This window comes from Lates calcarifer, linkage group LG19, assembly GCF_001640805.2.
Source record: "Lates calcarifer isolate ASB-BC8 linkage group LG19, TLL_Latcal_v3, whole genome shotgun sequence".
Taxonomy (NCBI): Eukaryota; Metazoa; Chordata; class Actinopteri; family Centropomidae; genus Lates; species Lates calcarifer.
The window spans coordinates 24293112-24298958 of NC_066851.1; positions in this window are offsets into that span (position 1 = coordinate 24293112).

Genomic DNA, 5847 nt, shown 5'->3' on the forward strand with positions numbered 1-5847 from the left:
TCTGTTTTACCTGTCAGAATCATCCTGAAGAGGCTCATGAACATCTGACTCCAACAGCAGTTTCACATTAGTTCTTCTGTTCCACTTTCTGGGACAATAAACTGTCTCATAGAAGATTTATATGATAGATTGATTAAGTTTTTCATTTGAGTAATCTTGAATGCATCTAGAATTTCTAAACCAGCATGCATCACACTCAGTCTCATGCAGTCAAATGCACCTTTTGAATCAGAAGTATCCATATTGAGAGCAAGGTTCTTCAAATATCCAGTTCCACCCAAAACTTTATCTTAATGTTAATTTCTGAAATTAATTCAATCCAAACATGCCAGAGATGTCTATGTGGTATGAGAGAACAGTCTCACCAGTGACAGGTCTAACTAACTGGTTTAAATTTCCCCCTTTTATTTACCATTTTGTTTTAATTTAATTTTTGTTCTGTTATACTTAATTTTCTATCTAATTTGGTTCAACTCTATCATAATGTTTGTTCATTAGACACTATGAAATTATTTTCTTCAATAAAACTATTCGACCAATCAGAACCAGTTGCTAGGCGGAGCACAATGAGCCGACCAATCCGCGTTTGTCGGATTGGTTGGCTGGCATATGACGTCATTGCCACAACACATGGCGTCATTGAACGTGACCGGCAGTGGGGAAGCAGAGCGACCGATAAACAATGTCGGAAAGACAACAAGACCAATGTTTGAGACGTTGCTTCGTGACGCTGAGCAAACCTGGGGCACGGAGGTAAGCTAGCAAATATAAAATTAGCATTAGCGTTAGCCTTCTCATTTAATTGTATCTCTTGTTCTTTTTTAAGAAATTTCAGTCATCTTTAGGAGTGGGTAAGAGTGTATTTATGTTTCTGTGGCTAAAGTGACCATGACGTAAGGTGGACAGAAGTACTGTCGATGGTCATTTGTTTATTTCTCTTTCAGGTTGCTGCTGCTGTTGTTTCATCTTGTTCAGTTTGAGTTTAGCATCATGTTGTGCTCGTTTTTCCCACTGTGTGCAATGTCATCAAGAAGTTTACACCTCATGGCACTGTAGCTGACCTCCGTGAATGTGCACAGACGGGGGAGAAAAACGAATGAAAGATTGCAATGAAGGTTGTTTGCATCATCAGTCATCTTCCAAAGAAATTCAAGCTGACCTGCATACACATGATACAACAGTATCAGCTCTCACCGTCTGTTGCGAACGCAGCCGTGTTAACTAATACGATGCTTTTAAAACACACATAAAGAAGAGGAAAAGAAGTCACAGGAGGAGTTGAAGGAGAGTTTCCGGGAGTGCAATTTGGTCTTCTTTCTTTTGGTGATATGACGAGTTAAAAACAGCGGAGAGAACTGATTTATGACCAAGACGCCAACTTTATGTCTGTAGTGGCTCTATATCTATAAAATGTTTATAGCGGTGGCCCACTGCGGGTCAGTTGTTGCCGCTGCTGCAGTAGCCTGTTTTACATTTGCAAAAGGGAGATGAGAGAGAAAGATGAGACAAAGAGCAAATAGTAGCTAACGTTAAGTCAGGTTTGTTTTCGGGGCTGTGTCCGTTGGGGGCATCTTCTTTGGTAAAGCTGTCGCTCGGGTTTTCCTTAACTTTTCTGTCTTTTTCTCTTTTATCTTGGTCCCACTCCTGATGTACTGCTGCTCACAGCTGCAGTATCCAAAACATTAGCAGGTGTGTTTTCTCCTGCTCTCTGTGCGGTGTGTATCAACTTAACCCGATGTCTCCATCTCTGTTCCAGCCATTCCGTCAGAACACTGGTGGAATGAGTTCTATCAATGTTGTTATCAACCATGTCTCATATGTCTGTCTGGAGAGTTTCTATTGCAATATCATTTTATCACCGAGCCTACTGGAGAGATGTAATAAATTCATTCATGGTTACAGGAAGTGACTGATTTCAGGATGCGCTACCAAATAATAAATTGAGGTTGTCAATAACTGTCCAGTCCATTTTGGAGTTTTGTGTGGAATTATATCAGATTTGGTTTGTTTTTGTGTTGTTCCACTGCAAACACAAGAAATAAACGTTAACACTAAAGCATTTTAATTTCAACAGTTTTCTGGGAGAAGTGTTGCAGGGGTCGTTGCCATTATTTTTGGCCATGACTGTACATGATTGTTTCAGTAATAAATTCAATTTTTTTTAAACATTGCCAAATCACAACAGTTATCTCAAGGCACTTTTCATATAGAGCAGGTCTAGACCATATTCTTTACAGAGAGAGACAACGAACAAAACAACAAATCCCATCATAAGCAAGCAGTGGGCAACAGTGACAAGAAAAACATCCTTTTAAGAGGCAGAAACCTCGAGCAGAACCAGAGTCAGGGTGGGCGGCCATATATCTGTAATTAGTAGTGTCCTGATAATTTTTGTTTGTATGTTTCTCTTTGATTTCCTTCAGGTGTCACCACTTGTCACCAAAATTCTCCACAATTGCAGTGACATCGTCCATGATCGCAGAGACATTGTTGAGGATGAGGGAGACATCGCCCACCATAAGACACATTGTCCATGATCGCAGAGACCTTGTCAAAGATGCCGCCATACTGTCCATGATCAGAGACATTGTCCATGATTGAAGGTGACTTAGTCCCCAATAAATCTTTGTCCATAATCTCAGAGACGTAGTCAACGATCACAGAGTCTTCATACATTGAAGTTCTTTGAGATCAGGACAGAGGCCTCCAGATAATTCACAAACAGCTTTACATCAACTGTATTCAGTATATCAGAACAGTGTAATCATTAAAGTAACTGATCATTTTCCTTTGTTTCTCATGGTCCATAATCGGAGAGACATTGTTGAGGATGAGGGAGACATCGTTCACGATCGGAGACATTGTCTGTGCTTCATAGAGCTCTGCACAAGAATCGGATGGGACTGGAGTTCCTCGATTCAACAGCATTGCCTGTGATCAGAAGACATTGTTAATTATCACAGAGACACCGTCTATGATCTCAGAGACATTGTCCATGATCATAAGGACAATGATTACAGAGACGTAGTCCACCATCACAGAGACATCGTCCAAACCTTGGTATCTAATGAATTTAGTACTGAATACTAAATGTTATGCATTAGCATATAATATCATATATCATAATATCATATGACCATTTTTGACAATTTTTGACACCATACTGTAGTATGACATTTTTTTTTACAGTTTTTGATGTCTTGCTCATCTATGACATTTTTTGACACCTTACTGTACTATGACATTTTTTTAAAGTTTTTGATGCCATACCATACTATGATGTTTTTTGAAATTTTTTGGCCATTTTTGGCCATCTTTGATGCCCTACTATAGTATGACATTTTTTGACATTTTTTGGCCATCTTTGACGCCATACTATACTATGACATTTTTTGACCATTTTTCATGCCTTACTATACTATGACATTTTATGTCTGTTTTTGACACCATACTATGCTATAGCATTTTTGGACCATTTTGGACATCTTACTATACTATGACATTTTTTGACCGTTTTTGACGTCATACTATACTATGACATTTTTTGACCTTTTTTGACACCATACTATACTATGACATTTTTTAAAAGTTTTTGATGCCATACTATACTATGACATTTTTTTTAAGTTTTTGATGCCATACCACACTATGATGTTTTTTGACATTTTTTGGCCATCTTTGACGCCATACTATACTATGACATTTTTTGACCATTTTTGACGCCATACTATACTATGACATTTTTTGACCGTTTTTGATGCCATACTATACTATGACATTTTTTTAAAGTTTTTGATGCCATACCATACTATGATGTTTTTGACATTTTTTGGCCATTTTTGGCCATCTTTGATGCCCTACTATAGTATGACATTTTTTGACCATTTTTCATGCCTTACTATACTATGACATTTTTTGTCTGTCTTTGACGCCATACTATACTATAACATTTTTGGACCATTTTGGACATCTTACTACACTATGACATTTTTTGACCATTTTTGATGCCATACCATACTATGACATTTTTTTTTACCGTTTTTCATGCCTTACTATACTATGACATTTTTTGTCTGTTTTTGACACCATACTATGCTATAGCATTTTTGGACCATTTTGGACATCTTACTATACTATGACATTTTTTGACCGTTTTTGACGTCATACTATACTATGACATTTTTTGACCTTTTTTGACACCATACTATACTATGACATTTTTTAAAAGTTTTTGATGCCATACCATACTATGTTTTTTGACACTTTTTGGCCATCTTTGATGCCATACTATACTATGACATTTTTTGACCGTTTTTGACACCATACTATACTATGACATTTTTTGACCATTTTTGACGCCATACTATACTATGACATTTTTTGACCGTTTTTGATGCCATACTATACTATGACATTTTTTTAAAGTTTTTGATGCCATACCATACTATGATGTTTTTGACATTTTTTGGCCATTTTTGGCCATCTTTGATGCCCTACTATAGTATGACAGTTTTTGACGTCATACTATTCTATGACATTTTTTGACCATTTTTCATGCCTTACTATACTATGACATTTTTTGTCTGTCTTTGACGCCATACTATACTATAACATTTTTGGACCATTTTGGACATCTTACTACACTATGACATTTTTTGACCATTTTTGATGCCATACCATACTATGACATTTTTTTTTACCGTTTTTCATGCCTTACTATACTATGACATTTTTTGTCTGTTTTTGACACCATACTATGCTATAGCATTTTTGGACCATTTTGGACATCTTACTATACTATGACATTTTTTGACCGTTTTTGACGTCATACTATGCTATGACATTTTTTGACCTTTTTTGACACCATACTATACTATGACATTTTTTAAAAGTTTTTGATGCCATACCATACTATGTTTTTTGACACTTTTTGGCCATCTTTGACGCCATACTATACTATGACATTTTTTGACCGTTTTTGATGTCATACTATACTATGACATTTTTTTAAAGTTTTTGATGCCATACCATACTATGATGTTTTTGACATTTTTTGGCCATTTTTGGCCATCTTTGATGCCCTACTATAGTATGACAGTTTTTGACGTCATACTATTCTATGACATTTTTTGACCATTTTTCATGCCTTACTATACTATGACATTTTTTCAAAGTTTTTGATGCCATACCATACTACTATAGTATGACAGTTTTTGACGTCATACTATTCTATGACATTTTTTGACATTTTTTGGCCATCTTTGACGCCTTACTATACTATGACATTTTTTGTCTGTTTTTGACACCATACTATGCTATAGCATTTTTGGACCATTTTGGACATCTTACTATACTATGACATTTTTTGACCATTTTTGATGCCATACTATACTATGACTTTTTTTTTTTGCCATTTTTGACGCCATACTATACTATGACATTTTTTGACCGTTTTTGATGCCATACCATACTATGATGTTTTTTGACATTTTTTGGCCATTTTTGGCCATCTTTGATGTCCTACTATAGTATGACAGTTTTTGACGCCATACTATACTATGACATTTTTTTTTTACAGTTTTTGATGTCTTGCTCATCTATGACATTTTTTGACACCTTACTGTACTATGACATTTTTTTAAAGTTTTTGATGCCATACCATACTATGATGTTTTTTGAAATTTTTTGGCCATTTTTGGCCATCTTTGATGCCCTACTATAGTATGACATTTTTTGACATTTTTTGGCCATCTTTGACGCCATACTATACTATGACATTTTTTGACCATTTTTCATGCCTTACTATACTATGACATTTTTTGTCTGTTTTTGACACCATACTATGCT